At 42.8% G+C, this 25,701-nt stretch overlaps 1 protein-coding gene across 1 annotated transcript in view; it reads right to left on the bottom strand.

Moving 5' to 3' along the window:
* Positions 1–17,026: 17,026 nt before the first annotated feature.
* Positions 17,027–25,701, bottom strand: part of MOGAT1 (monoacylglycerol O-acyltransferase 1) — a 90,205-nt gene continuing 81,530 nt past the window's right edge. Inside the window, exons 8-10 of the transcript XR_008482292.2 lie at positions 19,537–19,658; positions 17,396–17,491; positions 17,027–17,303 (exon numbers count right to left, since the gene is read on the bottom strand). The gene's annotated coding sequence lies outside the window, so the exon portion shown is untranslated. The remainder of the gene's footprint in view (positions 17,304–17,395; positions 17,492–19,536; positions 19,659–25,701) is intronic.

Below are 25,701 nucleotides of genomic sequence, written 5' to 3'. Positions count from 1 at the left end.
CTCACTGCAGCCTCAGCCTCAAGGGCTCAAGCAATCCTCTTGTTTTATCCTCTTGTGTAGCTAGGGCTACAGGAGGGCACCACCAAGCCTCACTATTTTTTTTTCCTAGAGACATGGTCTCACCATGTTGCCCAGTCTAGTCTTGAACTTCTGGACTCAAGTAGTCCTCCCGCCTCAGCCTCCCAAAGTGCTGGTATTACAGGTGTGAGCCACCATGCCCAGCCTTATGGCTTGAAGCTTTGAGAAAACTCTCTTTTTTTCAAAAAAAGTTTTGAGACAGAGTCTCGCTCTATTGCCCAGGCTGGAGTGCAGTGGTGTGATCTCAGCTTTCTGTAACCTCCACCTCCCATGTTCAAGTGATTCTCCTGCCTCAGCCTCCTGAGTAGCTGGGAATACAGGCCCGCACCACCAAGCCTGGATAATTTTTGTATTTTTAGTAGAGACAAGCCATGTTGTCCAGGCTGGGCTCTAACTCCTGACCTCAAATAATCCGCCCGCCTTGGCCTCCCAAAGTGCTGGAATTACAGGTATGAACCACTGCACCCAGCCAGAAAAATCTCTGACAAAGCAGCCCGAGAAGGTGAATATTTATAACTATAACTTTGATGGTTATTAGAGAAGAATAAAGAAGCATATTTGCAACTGCACATGAGATACGTCCTCACACAGAAAGCTTAAACAGGTCTATTTGAGAGCTGGGGAGAGGCAGGGAAGAAACAACTGCCCCAACAATAAACACACGCACATCCTCAAGGTCACAGGTCACGTGTTTACTTTGAGACAGGTTCCTGACTTGCCAGCTAGCTTGCTTTCTCCTTGATGACCTCAATAGAACCAGGACTTGCATTTCTCAGGTCATTTGGATGATTGCACACACTTTGGTGTATCATACAAGCGTATTATACTTCTCGCTGATAGAATTTTGTTCTCTTTCTAGAATGATCTTCTGAACATCAGGATGTCACAAGAGGTTGATGAAGATGATGGGAAATGGGTTGAGTTTCCCTGACTCTACCCTTTTAGGCTGGTTTTAAATTCTGATCCTCTTCCAAACTCCATGCTTTTTCTAATGCTGATTTATTCATTCACTCAACATTTCAGAACCTCCTATATGCCTTTATCAGTCAGAAACCCTAGAGAAAACAGAGGAAGCAATTAAGAGCTCTAGGAGAGTTTAATAAACAGACTGTTTAAAAGGTTCAGGAAACGTATTAGGGAAACCACAAGGAATAATGTAGCTGTCTCTGTTGCCATCCCTAAGCCTCGAGGGACAAAAGGATAAAGCAGTTACTAGGGCTCTGGTGTAGCAGCCATTCTGTGAAGACGGCCACCTCACAGGAGCTGTGATCTTGGTTGCAGGACTGAGCCAGCTTGCAGCAACCCTGTAGGAAGGAAGCCAGGGAAATAAATATTCTAGCTTCATCCTCCTCCCTCTCTCTGACCTGCTGTTAATGTTTCCCACTGGTAGAACCATAGGTGGATTTGCCATGAAGCTCTTGACTGTTAACCAGCAGCGCCTATCATATATACTGGTTCCTTCTAAGGCTCTGGGTGGGCCCTGGCAATGTTCACATGGTCATGCATTTTTGTAAAATGTCCAAATGTAACACTTTTTTTTTTTGAGAAAGAGTTTTGCTCTTGTTGCCCAGGCTGGAGTGCAATGGCATAATCTCGGCTCACTGCATCCTCTGCCTTCCAGGTTCAAGCGATTCTCCTGCCTCAGCCTTCCATGTACCTGGGATTACAGGTGCCTGCCACCATGCCACACCCAGCTAATTTTGTATTTTTAGTAGAGACGAGGTTTCACCATGTTGATCAGGCTGGTCTTGAACTCCTGATCTCAGGTGATCCACCCGCCTCAGCCTCCCAACGTGCTGGAATTACAGGAGTGAGCCACTGCACCTGACCTTTTATTTTTTTCTTTTTAAAGACAGGATTTCACTCCCATTACCCAGGGCGGAGTGCAATGGTGCAATTTTGGCTCACTGCAACCTCCGCCTCTCAGGCTCAAGGGATTTGCCTGCCTCAGCCTCCCGAGTAGCTAGGAGCAAAGGTGCACACCACTGCACGCAGCCATTTTTTCTTTTTTGTATTTTTTGTAGAGATGGGGTTTCACCATGTTGCCCAGGCTGGTCTCAAACTCCTAAACTCAAGTAATCCACCCACCTTCGTCTCCCAACGTCTGGGATTACAGGAGTGAACCACCATGCCCAGCCTCCAAATGTAACACATCCTAACTGCAGCTAGTTAAGCCTGCTATCTCTTCACACTCTACCTTACTCTCCACCTATATCACGCGGTGCTGAAAAAGATCATGGGTATTTGAAGGGTGCTGCTGAGGGGAAGCTGCGTTGGAGATATGCTTACTTCGTGTTTTGGGGGAAATGTATGTGGTTCACAGTCCTATCTGTGTCTTTGCCTTTCCAGTGGAGGAATTTTCAGGAATACCCTACCATCCTCTGTGCAGGGTCAGAGTTGCACTGTGAGGTCACTGTGTCCTGTGAAGTGTGTGTGTGTTTATGGGGAAGAGGCTCAGGGATGGAGTTGAAAAGATCCAGAAGCCAGTCTTAACATTTCTTCAAATCTTACAGCTCATTTAGGGGAAAAACGAAACAAAACAAAACACATTGGCAATGTATTTCCCGAATTTACAAAAATACTAGAAATTGAAATGATGTCACCAGTAATAATAAGCTAAGAGGTAAAAGAACTTTTACAAAACCGTACACTGTGCCAGAAGAAAAACTGAATTATCGAGTCTCTTCATCGTAAATATTATTACAAGATTGTTGTCACATGAAGAGGCACTCAAGAGAATTCAGACCAAAAATATGGGGGAAAATTATCACAGCGGCATACCAGGAAGTTAATTAACAAAAAGCATGATGCTCTTTATCAGGATGTATTTTTTGAAAATAAGTATTTACTTTTTTGGGGGGACGGAGTCTCCCTCTGTCACCAGGCTGGAGTGCAATGGCATGATCTTGGCTTACTGCAACCTCTGCCTCCTGGGTTCAAGTGATTTTCATGGCTCAGCCTCCTGAGTAGCTGGGACTACAGGTACCCACCACCCCACCTGGCTAATTTTTGTATTTTTAGTAGAGACGGGGTTTCACCATGTTGGCTGGGATGGTCTCAATCTCTTGACCTTGTGATCCGCCTACCTCAGCCTCCCAAAGTGCCGGAATTATAGGTGCGAGCCATCGCATCTGGCCAAATATTTACTTTTGTTCCTTATTTTGTATTTATAATTTTATAATCTTTTTCTTTTTTTAAAAAAAGAAATTTTATAATAGAGTTGGGTGTCTCACTATATTGGCCAGGTTGCTCTTGAAACCCTGGCCTCAAGCAATCCTTCTATCTTGGCCTCCCCAAATGCCGAGATTATAGGCATGAACCACTGTGCCTGGCCAATAATCTTGTTTTCCTAAAGAAAACTCCAAAGATGCTGTAAGCTTCAAGCCTCAACAAAACCTGCTCCACCCCCACAGGCCAAACCCACCTGGAAGGCAGAGGTGAAGAGCTGATTGGTGTCACTATGGGCCAGCTTCCCAGGTCACAGAGCAGAGCAGAGGAGAGGGAGAGTAGGTCTGAGCTGCAAACAATAGATGCTATATTTATACCAGACATGGCCTCAGGTGCTGGTATCATGAGAAACAACATGGACATGTTCCCTGCCCTTGAGAAGTTTATTGTTTAGTGAGAGAAAGAAGCTGGCAAACAGGTATTACAGTGCAGTCTGCTGAGCACTGTGCTCTGGGAGCACAAGGTGACACAAGAGGTGGCCTCAAGGGCTGCCTAGCAGAAGATGCATTTCTACATGACAGGAATTAAGTGAGTGAGTCATTGAAACACACCCTGAGGTCCCAAATGGAAGGAGAGGGAGATGCAAATGGAGTGGAGTGAAAATTTCAAAAGGGGTGGGAATAAAGGACAGTAACAAGTGTAGCGTAAAGTTGTGCTATCATGATGGTCAACTTATATTAGAATGCAGACCTGGGCTACTTACTTTTTTGTTTCGAGACGGTCTTCCTCTGTCTCCCAGGCTGGAGTGCAGTGGCATGATCTCAGCTCACTGCAACCTCTGCCTCCTGGGTTCAAGCAATTCTCCTACCTCAGCTTCCTGAGTACCTGGGAATTATAGGTGCCCACCACCATGCCTGGCTAATTTTTGTAATTTTAGTAGAGATGGGGTTTTACCATGTTGACCAGGCTGGTCTCGAACTCCTGACCCTAAGTGATCCATCTGCCTCGGCCTCCCAAAGTGCTGGGATTATAGACATGAGCCACTGTGCGCTGCCTACTATTTTAATCTATCAGTTATCAGATCCAAACATATCTGGCAATTTCTGTGATCCTTTTTGTCCTTTAATATTTAAAAATTATAGTAACATTTAAATAATTTTTCCTTTTTATAAAAGTAATGTATGGGGTAATCAAAGACTATCTAAGAAATACAGATGAATGAACTGAAAAAGGAGACAGTCTCAACACTATTCACAGCCACTGTTAGCATTTAGGGGTATATTCTTCTGATGATTTTTCTAGGCATACGAATCCTTGCGAAAGTTATACTAAACGTAAGAATTTAGCCCAGGAGCAATGGCTCACGCCTGTAATCCCAACACACTGGGAAGCCGAGGCAGACAGATCACCTGGTCAGGAATTTGAGATCAGCATGGCCAACATGGTGAAACCCTGTCTTTACTGAATATACAAAAAATGTGCTGGGTGTGGTGTCAGGTACCTGTAGTTCCAGCTACTCAGGAGGCTGAGGCAAGAGAATCGCTTGAACCTGGGAGGCAGAGGCTGCAGTGAGCAGAGATTGCACCATTGCACTCCAGGCTGGTTGACAAGCTTGTAACTCCATCTCAAAGAAAAAGAAAAAGAAAATTATAACTCTTATGGGTTATAAGACCATGAACCAGGTTCCAGGGAGTTGGGTAAATGTGGGGTTGCAATTGTGTATCTGTAGATGATGGGGCCAAGCAAGCTAGAGCCTGCTGCACGGTGACAGCATGGACACAAACAGAAAGAAGTTTTAACACGTGAGAAGCTAAAGGGAGACTGTCTCAAGCCCTATAACCAAAAGTCTTTCGGTCTAATCAGTCCAAAGGGAATCATCAGGCCCAGAATGCAAGTGTAACCTAGTCGAATCTGTGAGCCAAGTGATTCATCTCGGAACAGTGTTTCCTTCAAAGGAGTGTATTCCAGAAATCAAAGTAATTTCAAAAAATCTCAAGCTCTTGGTCTTTTGAAATATCCCATAGAAGTGTTTCTTTAAAATTTTCTTTCCTTTCCCAACAACGTTATTTAAAGATAAGAGATACTTCTGTGCCATTCACCAGCCCTACCTGGGAAAAAACACACTTTTCTCCGCTCTAGCCTTTGCACTTCCTCACTTCTATTTCCTCCTCCAGTTTTTCCAAGTATGTGCCAGAAAAAGCCAAAAGGGTCAATCCTGCAAGGAAAGACGCGGTTGGAGGACTAGGGGAGAAAAGAACTGAGTCAGTGAAGCCAAACTCCTTTTTAGCGGGAGGGGAGAGGGTACCTGGGTTCACTCACATATGATTCATTTGCATCCATCTAATCACATAGAGAAAACCATGATCTCGTCTGATGGAGACGGGTATTCTGTGGAGTTTGAAAAAGCAGTGTCAGTCACCAGCACTCCATCAGCGTCTGGCCGTATCCTGGACGGCGGTAGGTTCAGCCGCAGCTCACTCAAATCTGAACCTCACTGTGGGTTCCTCCTATCACTGCCCCCCACATCCGATTGGTCACTACGTCCTGTTTCTTCTGTCCCTGATCAGTTGGGTAACAGGGCTCAGAGCATTTATTGGTACAAGGCTGCTTTATTCAGATGCAAAAACTGAGTTGGAGGCTGTATTAGTTTGTTCTGGCTGCTGTAACAAAATATCACAGACTGAATGGCTTAAACAACAGAACTTTATCTTTGCACAGTTCTGGAGGCTAGAAGTCCAAGATGAAGATTTAGGCAGTGTCGGTTCTCCTGGGACCTCTTTCCTTGGCTCGCAGCCGGCCACCTTCTCCCTGCTTCCCACACGGTCTTTTCTTTGTGTGCATGCCTGCATCCTGGGCAGCATTTTTTTTTTTTTTTTGGAGACAGAGTCTTGCTCTGACACTTAGGCTGGAGTGCAGTGGTGCAATCTCAGCTCACTACAACCTCCGCCTCCCAGGTTCAAGCAATTCTCCTGTCTCAGCCTCCCGAGTAGCTGGGATTACATGTGCTCGCCACCAGGCCTGGCTAGTCTTTGTGTTTTCGGTAGAGACAGGTTTCACCATGTTGGCCATGCTGGTCTCAAACTCCTGATCTCAAGTGATCCAGCCAGCCTCTGCCTTCCACAAAGTGTTGGGATTACAGGTGTGAGCCATGTGCCCAGCTGAGGTGTGTACTTTCTTTGGGAAGATTCTGCCATAGTTTCTTGCTATAGACAGAGGACTATAGTGTGTATGTGTGTGTGAGCGAGCATATGTGTGTGTGTGTGAGTGTAAGAGTGTGTGTGAGAGCATATGTATGTGTGTGCATGAGAGGTGTGTGTATGAGTGTGAGAGCATATGTGTGTGTATGAGTGTGTGTGAGCATGTGTGTGTAAGAGCATATGTGTGTGTATGAGTGTGCATGAGATCATGTATGTGTGTGTGTGAGAGCATGTGCATGTGTGCATGAGAGCATATGTATTGTGAGTGTATTAGTGTATATGAGAGCATGTGTGCGTATGTGTGTGAGAGCATGTGAGTGTGTGTGAGCATGTGTGTGTATATGTGAGAGCATATGTGTGTGAGAGCATGTGTGTATGTGTGTGAGCATATGTGTGTATGTGTGTGAGAGCATGTGTGTGTGAGCATATGTGTGTGTATGTGTGTGAGAGCATGTGTGTGTGTGAGAGCATGTGTGTGTGTGTGAGTATGAGAGTGCATGTGAGTGAAAGTGGGTCTGTGTGAGTGTGTGTGTAGGAGAGAGTGCGTGTGTTGGAAACCACTCTTCTAAGGGCAGAGCTCAGGAATGGAAAGCCAAATGTTATATGTTATTGTATAAGCTAAGCCATGAGGACACAAAGGCATAAGAATGAGATAATGAATTTTAGGGACTGAGGGGGAAGGGCTGGAGGGGGTGAGAAATAAAAGACTACACATTGGGTACAGCATATACTGCTTGGGTGACAGGTGCACCAAAATCCCAGGGATCACCATTAAAGAACTTGCCAAAAACCACCTGTTCTCCCAAAACTACTGAATTGTTTTAAAGCAATTTTTGGCTGGGTGAGGTGGCTCATGCCTGTAATCCCAGTACTTTGGGAGGTCAAGGCAGGCAGATCACCTGAGGTCAGGAGTTTGAAATCAGACTGGCCAACATGGTAAAATCCCATGTCTACTAAAACTACAAAAACTAGCTGGGTATGGTGGCAGCCAATTTTATCGTATGTAAATTATACCTTAGAAAAACAGGGAAAATGATGCTACAGAATACCTGAGGGCCAGAAATTTCAGTCTTTTGGGAGGCCAAGGAGGAAGGATCGTTTGAGCCCAGAAGTTGAAGTTTGCAGTGAGCTATAATTGTACCTCTGTACTCCAGCTTAGGCAACAGAGCAAGACCCTCTATCTCTTATTAAAAAAAAACAAAAAGAAAGAAAAAAAGAATAGCTTATGGAATGAAAACATGTTATTGACATATTAAGCAACTGAGAAAATTTTTAAATACCTCATATGGTATAATTCTATATATATTACATATATATAAAAAGAAATAATATAAAATAATAAATATACACCAAAATGCTAACAGTTTTACTTCTGGATGGATGAGACTATAGAGAAGCTTTTTTTTAATAGTAAGTTTTTTCTATATTTTACTTTCACAACCTTTTTTAAGATTTTTTTTTTCTTTTGATAAAAATGATCTCACTATATTGCCCAGGCTGGTCTCAAACTCCTGGGCTCAAGCGATCCTCCAGCCTCAGCCTTCCGAAGTGCTGGAATTACAGGCATGAGCCACTGCACCTTAAAAAGATTTTGATTTAAAAATTCCTTCCATAACATATGTGGTAGTCAATGACTGGGATGGCCCCTGTTTTTCAGCCTGAAGAGTTTTGTGAGTACAAGAAATACAATCAGAAAAAAGTCACCAAAAACATGTGAGCTACTGAAGCTTTTGTCATCAGAGACAATCCTCATTTATCCCTGACAGCAGTGGGCTTGCATGGACGGTGATTGTTGACATAGATTGTTCTTCTTCCTTCTATGTTCCCCTTCTCTCTCGTACTAACAGAATCTCTAGTTTTTAGCTGGGCACATGCCCACCCAAATCCTGATCACATTTCTCAGTATTCTTTGCAGGCAGGGTGAGTGTGTGACTAAGTTCAGGCAATGGAATGAAAGTAAGTGTTGGGGGGAACTTTCAAGTTTTGCCCTAAAAGGAAAGGGTTATAGCCTCACTCTGCATTTCCCTCCCCTCCCCATTCCCTTTGCTTGGAATTGTGGGAGCTGGAGCAGCCATCTTGGATCAAGAGATGAAAGGCATAGGTTACAGACAGAAAAGCAGTAAGATTGGAGGAGCCTAGGGCTCCTGATGATTATGGTGTTACCATGCCAGCCTGGACACCTACTGTGACTATTATATGAGAGTGATATTAAATTTCATCTTGTCTTAGTCACTACTTTTTAAAAAAATTTTAGTATTTTTCTTTTTATTTATTTGTTTATTTATTTTTTGGAGATAGGGTCTTGCTCTGTCACCCAGGCTGGAGGGCAGTGGCGCAATCACAGCTCACTGCAGCCTTGACCTCCTATATTCAACTCATCTTCCTGCCTCAGCCTCATGAGTAGCTGGGACTACAGGTGTGCACCACCACACCTGGCTAATTTTGTAAATTTTTTTTATAGAGATGGGGTATCCTGTTGTTTTTTTTTTTAAATAAAAAAATGCATGTCTCTTTTTTTTATACTGACATGTATCCCTATGTTGCCCAGGCTAGCCTCCAATTCCTGTGCTCAAGTGATCCTCCCGCCTTGGCCTTCCAAAACGCTGGGATTACAGGTGTGAGCTGCCACACTCTGAGTCGTCACTGTTTTGAGTATCTATTCCCCACTGAAACCTTCAGTCAATCAAACTCAATAGAAAACATAGTAAAGCCTTTATTTGGGGTCTTTAAAGATTTAGGAGAAGACATTCTAAGCAATCCCAGAATAACACCTAGATTATTAAAGAAGGCTACTATCTAGAGAGTAAAATCCCATGACTTAGCTCCAGAGAACCAATGAAAGAATTCCTTTAATCTTTTGTTCCTTTGTATTTCTGAGTTTCTTTGGAACTCCAAGTCCAGACCTGAAAAAGGAGTCAACCAGGTTTACCTGTGGGCAAGCTCTTAGTTCCTTCAGGGGATCCATGGACTCTGAAAAGATTTAGACCTGACTCAGGATACTCAGGACATTTATAAATGTATTATGATGGATATAATGTGGACCGATTATAATTGCTGCTATTTACTGAGACCACCCTGTGCAGACATTGTGCTAAGTGCTTTTATGTTAGAGCTCATTTAATCCCAAGATATCTTTGGCATGAACTTGTATCATTATGTCTTATTTTAACAAAAAACCTGAGGCTCAGAAAGGTGAAAGAACTTACCCGAGATCATACTGAAGGGGGTCTGTCTGACTCCAAAGCTAGTTTCCTCAATAGTCATAGAAACGATCTTGGTCTGGAGGCAGCCTTCTTCTGGCATAGAATCCAAAGGCCAGGCCTACCAGAACAAACAGGTTAGCATCAGCCTGTGTTCAAATATCAACCTCATGTTGGCCCTTGAAGTTTGGCTTGGAGGAAGCAGCAAACAGCAGTGTCCCATTTTTTTGTTGAAATGCAAGTGAAACGGCTCATTGTTTTTTTTTAATCCCAGTCCCCTATGAGCCAACAAATTGTCAGGACACAATTGAAAGCAGTTCTAACACAATGACTGCAGAGAGATTTTGTGATAATAAAATGTAATGGAAGCTGGCAGGGAGGATTGGGGGCAGTCTTGCTATCTTAATTGTCAATAACAATAATTAGTTTATGTAAGAACATTGCCTTGCTTAGAATTTAGTGTTTTTTTTTTCTCTTCAGAGACTCTGAAGTACCTGTTGTACTTCCCTGGCATGCTAACATTTGCTTTTTATTTATTTAATTTAATTTATTTATTTCTTTTTAAAGACAGAGTCTTGGCCAGGCACAGTGGCTCATGCCTGTAATGCCAGCATTTTGGGAAGCTAAGATGGACGTATTGCTTGAGTTCAGGAGCTTGAGACCAGCCTGGGAAATCTGGCAAATTCCCATCTCTATAAAAAATACAAAAAATTATCTAGGCATGGTGACACATGCTTATAGTCCCAGCTATTCAGGAGGCTGAGGTGGGAGAATCGCGTGAGCCCAGGATATCAGGACTGCTGTAAGCCTAGATCATGCCACTGCACTTCCAGTCTGGGCAACAGAGCAAGAATCTGTCTCAAAAAGAAAAAAAAAGAGTCTCACTGGTCTCACTCTATCACCTAGTGAGACTCTTTTCGTAGAAATAGTGAGATTCTATCTTTAAGATTAACCAATGTTGGCTAATCTTTATTTGTAGAGATAGAGTCTCACTATGTGGCCCAGCCTTGTCTGGAATTCTTGGCCTCAACCTATCTTCCTGCCTCAGCCTTGCAAAGCACTGGGATTACAGGTATGAGCCACTATACCTGGCCAGCTTTTTAAGAATATTAACAATTTACGTAGACTAAATATTTTATTTCAAATAGTAGATATTTTTCATGTAGAATTATATTGCTATTAGGGATTGTTATGCCCCAGATAATAAATGGAAAAATGCATATAACTTTGGTCATTTTGAACAAATAACTGATATGGTTTGGCTGTGTCCCCGCCCAAATCTCATCTTGAATTGTAGTTCCCATAGTCAGCATGTGTTGTGGGAGCGACCTGGTGGGAAGTAACTGAATCATGGGGGTGATTACCCCCGTGCTCCTGTGCTTGTAATAGTGAGTGAGTTCTCACAAGATCTTAAGGTTTTAAAAGGGGCTTTTCTTCCTTTGCTCAGTATTTCTCCTTCCTGCCATCATGTTTGCTTCCCTTCCACCATGATTGTAAGATTTCTGAAGTCTCCCAGCCATGTGGAACTGTGAGTTAGTTAAACTGTGAGTTGGTTAAATTACCCAGTCTCAGGCAGTTCTTTCTAACAGCCCGAGAACGGACTAATACGGTTACTGTTGATGTGAGAGTTCACACATCCTCCTCTTGTTCCTCTGCGGTGTTTCTGCTGTGAATGTTGGACAGAGCATACTCTGAGTAAAGCATCATTCCCAGGTAAAGCCAAGTCTGTTAAGTACAAAGAGCTCAAAGGTCCCCTCTGGGACCCAGCTGTATGTTCTTGGGGTTTTGTGGAGGTGTTTGTTTGTTTTCTGAGACAGAGTCTCGCTCTGTCATCCAAGCTAGAGTGCAGTGGTGCGATTTCAGGTCACTGTAACCTCTGCCTCCCAGGTTTAAGCAATTCTCATTCCTCAGCCTCCTAAGCAGCTGAGATTACAAGTGCATGCCACTACCCCACCTAATTTTTGCATTTTTAGTAGAGACATGGTTTCTCTGTGTTACCCAGGCTGATCTTAAACTCCTGGCCTCAAGCTATCTGCCCACCATGGCCTCCCAAAGTGCTGGGATTACAGGCATGAGCCACCATCCTTGGCCCTTGTTCTTGTTGTTAAAGGGCAAAGCTACTGATCTCATGCTCCCTTTACCCCATCCACCCATCTCCCATATAGCCTAATTCTAAAGCACATGGATAAAAGAGAAAACTCATTATGCCTGTTTGCTATCATTTTGATTTCAATCAAAATAGAATTGTTTAGTCACACAAAAGCAAAGAACAGTGCATTTTTTTTTTTTGAGACAGGGTCTAGCTCTGTCGCCCAGGCTAGAGTGCAGTCATAGCTCACTGCAGCCTCGACCACTTGGGTTCAAGCAACCCTCCCATCTCAGCCTCCCAAGTAGCTGACACTACAGACATGTGTCCCCATGCCTGGCAATTAAAAAAATTTTTTTTAGAGATGGATCTCACTCTGTTGACCATCTCAAACTCCTAGACTCAAGCAGTCCTCTCACCTCAGCCTCCCAAGTAGCTGGGACTACAGGCATGTTACCATGCCTGGTTAGTTAAAAAAAAAAAAAAAATTTGTAGAGATGGAATTTTACTACATTGACCAGTTTCAAACTCCTGGGCTGAAGCAATCCTCCCATCTCAGCTTTCCAAAGTGCTAAGATCACAGGCATGAGCCACTGTGCCCGGTCAATAATATTAAGCATAAAGAAGAAGAATGCCAAATTAAAGAAAAACATAAGCCATAGCAATTGCTGAACTGCCACCCTCTAGAATGGCTTCACCAAGGGGTATATCTTATTCTCTAATTCAATTACAGAAGCAAATTCAATATTCAACAAACATTGACTGCATCTGTGTTCCAGCCAGGCAGTGTGAATGCTTTAGGGATTTAAATACAAACCAAAAAGCATGCACAAGAAAAAGTCATGAATTCCTACCCTCCTAGACCTCCCTGTCCTACAGGAGGAAATGACCAGCAGCCTGTCATCAGCACCATAAGCAAGGCGTGTGTACAGTCCTGTGGAAATGCAGATATGAGAGAAGACATTCCATCTGCCTGAGATTAGTCAGGAAAATATGTTAAAAGAGCGAAGAGAAGGCATGAAGGACTTTCTAGTAGCTTGCTAAGGGTTGGAGGCGGGGCCGGCATTCCAGGGAGAAGTAGTCATATGAAGAGAGGCACATCTGCGGGACAAGATGTGACTTTATGGATGACTGTGCCCAGGACAATACTAATAGAAAATGCTGACATATGCTGACGGTTACCCCTTGGCTCTGGAATTAGTGGTGATCAATTTCATCTTCATCATTCCCTGTCTTTTCCAAAATTTAAACAAATAGACTTCAGTTATTTAACGAGGAAAATTATCACAGTTTTTCTTTTGGTTTTGTGCAGTGAACGGAGCATTTGAGAATATGGCTAGGAAGTAAAGAGGTCAAGATGCTGAGGGTGAGAAATTATTCTGAAATAGACACTCCAGTTAGGGCACCCTCAGAGTTCCCTGAGTTGAGGAGATTGGCCTCTGTCTAAGAACAATGATTCTTAACCCTGGCTGAGGAGCTTGAAAATACAAATGCCCAGGCCTCACCCAGATAGAGACTCTCTGGAGTGGGATTCAGCCCTAGTAATTCCCCCAGAGAAGGCTTTTGAGCAAAGCACAGGTACCACCAGACATGGACACCCAGGAATGTGTGTGCAATAGTGAGAGAAGCTGGAGGCTGAGAGGAGGAATGAGGCCAGGAGGGAAAGGGGTAGTGCTAAGAAGGGCAGCAGCCAATGACATTTTGGGGCTAGGAAGGGTAGAAATATGCCAGATGAAGGAGAGGGGAAAGGACATTCTAGGCAGAGGAAACAATGCACAAAGGCGTGGAGGGTTATAGGAAGCAGGAGGCAATGTTGTGACCAGAGCATGGTGCAGAGGGGTTGGTAGGAGATGAGCAGGTGAGGTTGATGACAGTGGGTTTAATTTATTTTTAAAAAAATCTTTGCAGCTGGGTATGATGGCTCATGCCTTTAGTCCTAGCTCCTAAACCCTTAGCATTTCATGATAGACTTTCTTTTTTGCCACTAATCAGTTATGTGCATGGCTATAACTGTATGAGTTATTATTGATTTTCAAATTATTTCATCTTTCAAGTTTCAGTTGTAGGGACTCTGTAGTCAGTTCTCCTTGGCCAATGTTGATAGTCTGTAATCTGCCTAACAGAGACAGGCTCTTTCACTCTATCGCCGAGGCTAGCGTGCAATGGAGCGAGCTTGGCTCACTGCAGCCTCAAACTACCGGGCTCAAGTCATCCTCTCATGTCAGCCTCTCAAGTAGTCAGGCTACAGGTGTGTGCCACCACACCTAGCTGATTTTTCCAATTTTTGTAGAGATGGGGTCTTGCTATGTTGCCCAGGTTTGCCTCAAATTCCTGGCCTCAAGTGATCCTCCTACTTCGGCCTCCCAAAATGCTGGGATTACAGACTTGTGCCACTGGGCTTTGCCCATAATGTTAGCATTTAGAACAACAGTCTATTGGTCTAGAGCAGGGGTTCTCAGCCTCAGTATGACCGGCTTTCCTGCTGGGTAATTCTTTTATGCTGGGGGACGATCTAGTACATTGCAGGGTACTGAGCACCATCACTGGCCTCTACCTACTAGATGCCAGTAGCATCCACCCTCCACCCTCTTCATGCCCATTCCCAGTTGTGATGATCAAATGTCTCCAGTCATCACCAAATGTCACTTGGAGACAAAATCGTGCCCTGCCTTCAACTGAGAACTACTCCTCTAGAGATCCAGAGTCTAAATCCAGATGGATTCTTCTCAAATGTCCGCGCATATGAATTCCCTGGGGATCTTGCTAAAGTGCAGGCTCCGGCTCAGTGGGCCAGGAGTGCGGACCCAGAGACTTTGTCTGTGTTAAAAGCTTTAAGGTGATGCTGATGGTGCTGGTCTAGGAAGAACACTGTTGAGTAACCAGGCTCTAAATTCCACATATAGTAAGTGCTGATTTAAATGGGATGGGGTCATGTTTATTGTAGCTTTTCATTAATGCAATTTTACAGAACTCGTGAATACGGGGGTCCACAAACACACTGAAGGCCATCATTGTGTAGCCTGCAGCCTGGGTTAATTTATGATGTAATATTATTCACCTGGAAAGCTTTCTTTAATTGGCACATTGTTAATCCATCCAACTTCAAGAAGAGCGATTATAATTTGATCTTCATTGTCAGCAAATGTTTCCACTTAGTCACGTGACACTTTCTTATTCCAATCACGCTCCACTGTCTAATCAAAGTCCATTTTTGGATCATGATAAAATGTCATCCCTTTAAATAGCCTAGGAGTTTTTCAGCTGGTGTAAATTCAGATTGTCCACCCAGATGAGCCTCACGTGATGGAACAGATGTGATTTGGAAGAGTTAAGCTGGAAAATACGTTTCCCCATATGAAATAATATTTTCTCCATCTTACATCACAGGAAGTGTATGTCCCTTGAAATGATACTTTTAGAAGACAATCCATTAAACATTCATCTATTTCACAGAGATTTACTGACCGCTACAACAGGACAGGGACAATGGCAGGAGCTGGCAAGAGAACTGTGACCCTGGCAGACAAGATGTGGCCTAATGGGGAAGGCAGACAGCATATGGGATGATGTTGGATAAAGAGAAGCGCCCAGAAGAAAAACAGTGGTACTCTGATGTGGGAGGTGGTATGCGTGGTCAGGGGACCCTCTCTCAAGAAATGTTGCGTGGAAGCCGAGATGCAAAAGAGAAAGAGATGTCTCTGCAAAGATCTGAAAGGACATATCTGAGGAAAGCAAAGTGAGGTCATGTAAGAATAGTGAACTGAGGCCAGGCGTGGTGGCTCATGCCTATAATCCCAGCACTTTGGGAGGCTGAGGCAGGCTCTCCTGAGGTCAGGAGTTCAAGACCAGCCTGGCCAACATGATGAAACTCCATCTCTACTAAAAATACAAAAATTAGCTGGGCTTGGTGGCAGGCGCCTGTAATCCCAGCTACTTGGGAGGCTGAGGCCCAAGAATCACTTGAACTCAGGAGGTAGAGGTTGTAGTGAGCCAAGATAGTGCCATTGCGCTCCAGCCTGGGCAACAAGAGCTGTTTCAAAAAAAACAAAACAAAACGACACCAAAAAAACAAGAATCGTGAACTGAGACAACAGTAAAAGGAAAGGACAAAGTTGAGAGTCAGAAAAGGAAAGGTTTGTCCCTGCTCAGCCACTTGCTAATTCTAGGAACTTGAGCAAAATTCTCTCCTCTTCTCTAGGTCCCAGTATCTGTGGAAACAAGGGGGGTGACCTAGATCCGCGGTTCTCAAACTTGGCTGCAACTTGGAATCACCTGGGAAACTTTCCAACCACTGATGACGTCATCGGTCTGGAGGATGGTTTTGGGCATGGGGACTTTAACAGTCCCCCGGTGATTCTAATGTACACAGCAGTTTGAGAGCCCTGAACTGATTATCTGTGAAGCTGTGCCCCAACCCTACCGCCTACAGATATAGGCTGCTCCTGCGGTGAAGTTCAGTGACCTCAGCTGGCCCTGCCTCCCCGGGCCCTTGTAGTTACAGCTGCTGAATGTGGGGAGTTGACCTGGATTTAACTATCCGCCTTTATTTTATTATTATTGTATGGCATGGTTAGATTGTTTGCTTATTTAACAACAGGGCTGAAATCCCATCTTGGGCCAACTGTCCTTTTCCCAGCTGGAAGAGGTAATGTGATATTCCCTGCAGGGCTTCTTTCTGTCTCTCGGCCTCTCCAAAGCAAATGTACTTTTCCATCCCTTTCAACTATAGTATAAAAAGAGAGGGCTGCCGTCACACAGTCATCGGCATTTCCTTTATAAATGAAGGCAAGCAATGAAATAGCTCTTGGCCTGCCATCCAGGTAAACTCAAGACAAATTTAGAAACATGGAACTTGCACCATCCTTTGACAAAACAGAGTGAGAATGTGTTTCATTTTGTGCTTTGACTATCATGCACCCCCACTTTTCTTACATTCCTTAAGATAAAATCCAAAAAGACAGGTAGTGTTTTCAAAGACCAAAGCTCACTAAAGAGCTTAACTCTATTAATGACAGAGGCCACTAAATTCCAGCTCAAGCAGATTAGCCCAGTTAAGTCCTTGGCATTAGGGTCTTCTAACACCAGGCCTGCTGAGAAGCTGTCAGCCCTCCTTCTCGCAAATCCTCCCTAAACTCCCAATAATAGCAACTTAATCTACCAAGAAAGCAACAAAGGAGAAGCTCTAATTACAGCCTGTGCCTCAGAGAAGAGCTACCCTTTGGAATAGAATGTGTGCAGCATGGATTATTTTAAACTTTCTAGTCATTCTATTAAACAAGTAAAAAGAAACAGATGTAATGAATTGGAATTCATGTTTTATTTTGCGCCCAAAAGCCATAGTATTATGATTTCAACACATAATCAATATAAAAAACATTATGAATGAGATATTTTACATTCTCTTTTTCTTAGCAAGTTTTTGAAATCCTGGGAGCCTTTACAGCACTTCTCAATTCCGGCTAGATACATTTGTAGGGTTCAATAGACCACATGTGGCTTGTGGGTGCTGTCTCAGACGGCAGAACCTCAGAGGATCCTTTGCAGTACTGACATCAGAGGGAGAAGCAGGGCTGGCTGTGGGGAAGGGAGTTGGAGCCCACTAAAGATTTCTTTGAACAAATATAAAACATATTATTCTATGTAGGAAAGCATGTTAACAAACTTACTTCCTTGTTAAAGCGATCTCATCGTGAGCTGGAATGAGGAAAGACTGCCTTTGTCCACTTGAGCTGCTGGCATCAAATACCGTAAACTAGGTACCTCTGAAATAACAGAAATTTATTTCTCACGGTTCTGGAGGTTGAGAAGTCCAAGACCAAAGTGGGGCAGATTCAGTGTCTGGTGAGGGCCAGCTTCAGGCTCAGGGAGGCACCTTCGAGCTGTGTCCTCACGTAGCGAAAAGTTCAGGGAGCTCACTGGGGCCTCTTTTATAAGGGCACTAATCTCATTAATGAGGACTCTGCCTTAAGCCCTAATCACCTCCCAAACACCCCACCGCCTAATACTGTCACCCTGGGGATTAGGTTCCAACATAAAATTTTTTGGGGACCACAAATACTCAGACCTAGATCATGGTGAAGGCTTTGGAGTCAAATAGATCTGGGTTTAAATTCTGCCTAAGTCAAAGTCATATGATTTTTAGGCAAGCAAAAAAAAAAAAAAACAAAACAAAAACCTTTATGAGTTTCTCAGCCTCACTAACTGTTAAATGGGTAGAATTCCTCCTCATCAGACTCATGATGACCAGCCACCTTGGCCGTACAATTAACCCAAATTAATGACACACAATGCAAGGCATGTTTAAGAGACTAGACTGTTAAAGCAATATAAGTATGACCTGAGAAGGACTTTGTACTTCTCTATTCGAGTCCTTGTAGATGAAGAGCAACCTAATGTAACAGGTAGACAAGACTGAAAATTGAACGTAGGAGTATGTGCCTGCAACAGTCCCTGAGTCTTGACCAATCCCAGCAGCCATGTTCCCACCACTCACACACTGCCGAGTGTTCAAACTATATTCAAATAAGGCAAACACGGCGCTATACCCAATCCTGTTGTTTCTGAACCTCACTTCCGATTTCCGTATGTTGCTTCCCTTTGTCTGTAAATCTTCCACCATGTGGCTGTGCTGGAGTCTATCTGAATCTGTTGTGATTCTGGGGGCTACCAGCTTCGCAAGGTCATTGCTCAATTAAACTCCTTTAAATTTAATTCTGCTGGAGTTTTTCTTTGAACGAAACAAAGCTAAACCTTAACTGGGCTGTAAATTGCTAAGTGTAGGTGCTATGTCAGTATTGGGGGGCTTATTAAAATTAACTTAGTATTTGGCCAGGCACAGTGGCTCATACCTGTAATCCTGGCACTTTGGGAAGCCGAGGTGGGCAGATCATTTGAGGCCAGGAGTTTGAGATCACCTGGCCAACATGGTGAAACCTTGTCTCTACCGAAAATACAAAAACTAGCTGGGCATGGTGGCGTGCATCTGTAATCCCAGCTACTCAGGAGGCTGAGGCAGAAGAATCGCTTGAACCCAAGGGGTGGAGGTTGCAGTGAGCTGAGATCGTGCCACTGCACTCCAGCCTGGACAAGAAGAGTGAAACTCTGTCTCAAAAAAAAAAGAACTAAATAAGAAAACATCCAGCAGAGTGCTGATCACAGTGGCTGGTCGCTGAAGAAACGTGGGCACCCTCTTTGACATGTGCATCCCACAGTGCCTTGCATACAGCGGGTAACCAGTAAATTATGAGTTCACCACAAAATTATGGCATTAACAAAAGCAGCAGCTGTGGACCTGATTCTTATTAAAGGAAAGCTCAAGAGCCTTAAGCCATATATGTTGAAAGAAATTCCAATGCTATTATTTTATCTGTGCTTTTCTTTTACTTCTCTGGCTTTTACAAAGGCTATTTGCCGCAAGTTATCATATCAGTTGTTAACATGGCTCCAGAATTTACTTTTAGTTTTAATTTTTATTGTAGGTGACTTTTTTTTTTTAACTAAAACAGAAGGCTTTGATTTTCTTCTCTCTCGGGCTCCAATTTTTTGATGAAAATCAACCTTCCTCCACTCTCTGCTTCATAAAAGTCCCTGTTAATGACTAGCCCCACTGTGTTGAATCCTGTGGGTCTTTCTGCCTGCCTTCATAAGGGTAAGGAGCCAGGCATGGTGGTTCATGCCTGTAATCCCAGTGCTTTGAGAGGCCAAGGCAGGAGGATCGCTTGAAGCCAGGAGTTTGAGACCAGCCTGGGCAACAGAGTGAAACCCTTTCTCTATAAAAAATAAAATAGCCAAGTGTGGATGTATGTACCTGTAGTCCCAGCTATTTGAAAGGCTGAGGTGGGAAGATGGCTTGAGTCCAGGAACTGCAGGCTGCAATGAGCTATGATGGCACCACTGTACTCCCTCCAGCCTGGGCCACAGAGTAACACCCTGTATCAAAAAAAAAAAAAAAAAAAAAAAAAAAAAAAAAAAAAAAAAGAGAGAGAGAGAGAGAGAAAGGAAGGAAGAAGAAAAGAAAAGAAAATGCTTAAGTTTTATTTTTAAAGAATAATAGAAGGATAAGGGTTTTCAGTGCAATTTTTATCACAATTCCAATGACACTTTTCACATAAATAGAAAAATCAATTCTAAAATTCACATAGAACCACAAAAGGCCCTGAAAAGCCAAAACAATTTTGAGAAAGAACAAAGTTGGAGACATTTGCTGATTTCAAACTATGTTACAAAGCTATAATAGTAAAAACAGTATGGTACATGCATAAAAATAGAGACTAAACCAATGGAACAGAATAATAAGCCCATAAATAAACCATGCAAATGCAGTCAACTAATTTTTGACAAAAGTATCAAGAACGTGCAATGGGGAAAGGAAATTTTCTTCAATAAATGGTGTTGAGAAAACTAAATATCTACATGTAAAATAATAAAAATTGATTCTTGTTTTATAACATATTCAAAAATTATCTTGAAGTAAATTAAAGAATTACATATAAGATCTAAACCGTAAAATTCCTAAAAGAAAATATAGCCAAAAAGCTCTTTGTATTGGTCTTAGCAATAATTTTTTTTTCTTTTTTTGGCTGTGACACCAAGAGCACAAGCAACAAAAGCGAAAATAAACAAGTGGGGCTACATCAAAGTAAAAAGCTTCTGCACAACAATCAAGAAAAGGAAGAGGCAGCTGACAATGGAATGGGAGAAAATATTTGAAAACTATATATCCAATAAGGGATCAATATCCAAAAGATATAAAGAATTCACACAACTCAATAGCAAATAAATGAATAAATAAATAATCCAATTAAAAAATGTACAGAGATCCTAAACGGACATTTTCCAGAGAAGACTTACAATCAATGGATATATAAAAAGTACTCAACATGCAAATCAAAACCACAATGAAATATAATCTCACATTTGTTAGGATGATTATTTCCAAAAAAAGACAAGGATAAGTGTTGGTAAGGGTATGGAGAAAAGAAAGCACCTGTACACTGTTGGTGGGAATGTAAATTGGTCCAGCCATTACCAGAAAATAATATAGAGGTTACTCAAAACATTAAAAATAAAGCTATGATATGATCCAGCAGTTCCACCTCTGGTTATATAACTGAAGAAAATGAAATCCAAGAGATATCTGCATGCTCCTGTTCCTTGCGGCACTATTCACAATAGCCGAGATATGGACTCAACCTAAGTCTTGATCAGCGGATGAATGGAGAGAGAAACTAGTTCATATATCCAGTAGAAGATAATTCAGCCATACAAAAGAAGGAAATTCTGCATTTCTGGCAACATGGATGGGACCTTGAGAAATTATGTCACATGAAATAAACCAGACACAGAAGGACAAACGCTGTGTGATCTCACATAGAGAATCTAAGAAAGTTTAACTTGTAGAAGCAGAGAGTTGAAGAATGATTACCAGGGATTAGGGGGTGGGGGAGACGGGATATGTTGGCCAAAGGGTACAAACACTCAGTCATGAGTTAAATAGGTTCTAGGAATCTAATGTAAAGCATGGGTGGTTATGGATGTGTTCATTTGATTGTGGTGATTATCACGCAATATATATAAATATCAATCATCACATTCCGCACTTTGAATATACACAATCTTTATTTGACAATTAAATATTTTAAAATAAAATTTAAAAGAAGGATAAGGGCTGAGAATGGAAAGAAAGAGAAAGATCAAAGACAGAGCTGGCAGCGTTAGGAAATCACCTAATAACATCACAATTCTCATATTAATACAACATCTAATACAACAGAGGATGCCAGAGGTAAATTACACTAGCTTCCTAGTTTAGGTTTTCTTAAAGCAGCCCCCAAGACAGCTTGAGGGCCGTAGTTTTTTGAGGTTATCTCACTCAGTAAGCACCAGTGAGAAAGTGAGGGAAGTCAGAAGGGATAGAGATAAAGGTCAACCGCTTTCCCCTAGGGACCATCAGGGCTCGGTCTGCCTGGGGACCCTCTGAGGAATCATGCAGAAGCTTCTCAGAATTGCCTCCAAGAGAGAAATTAAGTCCTCATTGTCTGAGGGCTGCCCCTGAGATGAGGAAGTTCCTGGTCTTCCAGGCTTCCCTGAGCACACACACAGAATGGATGCCAAAACTTCTTGAACTAGAGACAAGTTCCTGGCAGAAAAGCAGAGAGTGGGCCCCCCCGCACTGGGGTGGGAAGCTGTTCCTGTGCTGGGCACTGCCCACTGCAGCCACCAATGGACTCAGAAGAGCAGAGTGGACTGGATGGGAAAGGAAGGGAGGAAGAAGGTATTGGCCCCAAGCAGCTCTGCTTATGAAAGAAAGAAAAGAAGGAAAGAAAAAGAAAGAAAGAAAGAAAGAAAGAAGGAAGGAAGGAAGGAAGGAAGGAAGGAAGGAAGGAAGGAAGGAAGGAAGGAAGAAGGGAGGGAGGGAGGGAGGGAGGGAGGGAGGGAGGGAGGGAGGAAGGAAGGAAGGAAAGAAAGAAAGAAGGAAGGAAGGAAGGAAGGAAGGAAAGAAAGAAAAGAAGAAAGAGAAAAGAAAGAAAGAAAGAAGGAAGGAAGGAAGGAAGGAAGGGAGGAAGAAAGAAGGAAGGAAGGAAGGAAAGAAAGAAAAGAAGAAAGAGAAAAGAAAGAAAGGAAAACATTTATCAACAGATGAATCTTGTTAATTCATAATGATGTCCTGACCCTTTTTTTTTTTTTGAAAAGGATCTCGCTCTGTTGCCCAGTCTGGAGTGCAGTGGTGCAATCTCAGCTAACTGCAACCTCTGCCTCCTGGGCTCAAGCAATTCTCCTGCCTCAGCCTCCCAAGTAGCTGGGATTACAGGCATGAGCCACCATGCCAGACTAATTTTTGTATTTTTAGTAGATGGGGTTTCACCATGTTGACCAGGCTGGTCTAGAACTCCTGACCTCAGGTGATCCTCCCACCTAGGCCTACCAAAGTGCTGGGATTACAGGCGTGAGCCACCGTGCCCAACCTTCTTTTTAAATTAAAACACAAAACCTCTATTTTTCAGATCTCCCTGGAGAAACGAGCCTATGCATGGAAACTGGCTCACCACCACCTGGTGGCAGCTCCCGGGATTGCAGGCAAAGAGCTTTGGTAGATATTAATAATGTCCTGATATAAATTATTTAAATCTAATTTATTTCCTTGAAAAAAGTGCCACTGAAAAGTAAGATAAAAATAAAGGCTTTTGTTATGGTTTTTGTTATGGTTATGATAAAAATAAAGGTTTTTGATACTTTGTGTAGCATAAAGCAAAGTTTTATTATTATATATTATAATTATTATTTTATTGCCCAGTTTCCTAATTTGTAAAATGATACTACACAGGAAAGGGAAAGAATGACAGAAAACAATTGTGATACATAAACAAAACTCATCGTGATGAATGTTAATTTTAAGGACAGCAAATAAGTGGTATTGCAGGGAAAAGAAGTATCTTACGGATCCAGATCAAATGACATTAGCACATACGCTAACCTCTGAGAAAACCGAACAGGTCCACTGTTCCGACAGGACTTCTCAGAGCCTTTACACTATGGGTGGGTACTGAGGATTTTCAAGGAGGAGACTTAGTTGACAGCTTTCTATCCCTTAACAGTGGCACCAGTCAACAACTCAACCAGTGGGTTTTGTTTGTTGTTTTTTACTTTCATAGAGATGGGGGTTGGGGGGTTGCTTTATGTTGCCCAGGCTGGTCTTGAACTCATGGCCTCAGATGATTCTCCCTCAGCCTCTCAAAGTGCTAGGATTTCAGGTGGGAGCCACCACTCCCAGCCCTCAAACTGGTGGTTTTTTTTTAATTCCTATTTGGGAATACCTGGCCTATATAATGCCTAAAATACAGCTGAAGCAAATACATTCTGTGCTTTATGTGAAAATCAAAAACCCAAAGTTCAAAATATACATTTGACTTTATTTTTGCCTTTGTTTTTGATAGAGCAATACATTTTTCAGGTAAATAAAGAATACTTGTTTACTCAAAAGAAAAAAAATTTTTTTGAGACGGAGTCTTGCTGTGTCACCCAGGCTGGAGTGCAGTGGCGTGATCTCTGCTCACTGCAACCTCCACCTCCCAGGTTCAAGCGATTCTTGTGCCTCAGTCTCCCAAGTAGCTGAGATTACAGATGTGTGCCACCATACCCGGCTAATTTGTGTTTTTTTTTAGTAGAGATGGGGTTTCACCATGTTGGCCAGGGTTGTCTCAAACTCCCAACCTCAGATGATCTGTCCACCTCAGCCTCCCAAAATGCTGGGATTACAGGCATGAGCCACCACGCCTGACTCAAATTTTAATAATGCTTATATGTTTCATGTTTTTAAAATTGTTAGAAAGCGTACAAACAAGACAAGTGGATTGAAACTGGATGGCAGGCTATTTCAATATAGCTTCTTCATGCCACTTTTTTTTAAAAATTTTTAATTTTTAGTAGAGACAGGGTTTCACCATGTTGATCAGGCTGGTCTCAAACTCCTGATCTTGTGATCTGCCTGCCTTGGCCTCCCAAAGTGCTGGGATTACAAGTGTGAGCCACCACATCCACCTCTCTTCATGCCACTTTCAGTGCACTTCCCACCTCACCAAATGGTAAGAAGAAGGGAATATCTTATTCTCTCTACCCAATCTAACCACCCATATTGGGTTCAAAAAGAACAACTGAAGTTCTGTTTCTTAAAAGCAGTGGCACATACACTTAGCTATGACTTTGCCTCTTTAATTTCAGAGGCTCTTTTAGGAGATGTGGGGAAGTGGGTTTTTGGTGACATAGATTGGGTCCCCTTTCAGGTATGTGAAATTAGACAAATAAATTTCTTCTGCTTCCTGCCACTCACCAATCCTTTTCATTAATAAACAAATAGCTTTAAAAAAATGAAGCCACTGAGCCATACATTTAGGAAGAACTTAAATGGTAATTTTTATATTGTGTATTTTTTACCACAATTTTAAAGATTAAGAGTGATAAAGTAGGAATTTGAAAATATTTGATAAGTCCACCCACCTCACCTCAGCCTCCCAAAGTGCTGGGATTACAGGCATGAGCCACCGCGCCCGGCCTTCAGTCTATGTCTTAAGTATTCACTTTGAAAAATGCCAAATGATTGTAAATCATCCTGTCAATTACTCACAAAGCAGAATGAAACTGGGTTTGATATATGTGCCTAAAAGCATGTCCTCTGATAGAGCAATAATTTATTTTAATGTCCAAAATCCATGGCCATGAGGTTGACTGATTTATCACAGTGGTTGAAAAATACAAAAGTTCCGTTTCAGGAAATGGCCAGCCTGGCCTGCTGTCCCTGTACCTGAGAGCTGCAGGAAGCTGCGTGGAGCAAGGCACTAGCGTTGGGGAAAGCACAGGCCTGGAAGATTCCCTAAAGGTGTAACGAGAGAATGAGCCCAACTGAATGGCCTACATCTGACATCGTGAAGATGTTTGCTTGGTTGCTTTTTGTTTGTTTGTTTGATTGATTGATTGATTTTTGAGACGGAATCTTGCTCTATTGCCCAGGCTGAAGTGCAATGGCCCAATCTCAGCTCTGACTTCTGCGTTCTAGTGATTCTTCTGACTCAGCCTCCCGAGTAGCTGGGACTACAGGTGTCTGCCACCACACCTGGCTAATTTTTGTATTTTTAGTAGAGGCAGGGTTTTACCATGTTGGCCAGGCTAGTCTCAAACTAACCTCAAGTGATGTGCCCACCTCAGCCTCCCAAAGTGCTGGGATTGAGTCACCGCGTCCAGCCTAAGATGTTCTTCATGTTCCAGAAAGAAAGACACAGACACCTGGTTGTCTAAATAACAGTTACTGTTAACCGTGGTTTAAAAATGTTCCACCTGCCTTCAAGCATGTTCATACCAATTGGTGAGGCCTAATGCTCACTTGAGCCTTCCTAACTCATCAAGGTGGTTCTCTTTGAGAACTGTGCTCCTGCTCCTGTGCCTTAAGCTAGTGTATTGACCAGAGGAGCTTATGATCCAC

The sequence above is a fragment of the Callithrix jacchus genome, chromosome 6, assembly GCF_049354715.1.
Source record: "Callithrix jacchus isolate 240 chromosome 6, calJac240_pri, whole genome shotgun sequence".
Taxonomy (NCBI): domain Eukaryota; kingdom Metazoa; phylum Chordata; class Mammalia; order Primates; family Cebidae; genus Callithrix; species Callithrix jacchus.
Note: the sequence above shows the minus strand (reverse complement) of the source record. Positions and strands in the feature narration are given on the sequence as shown.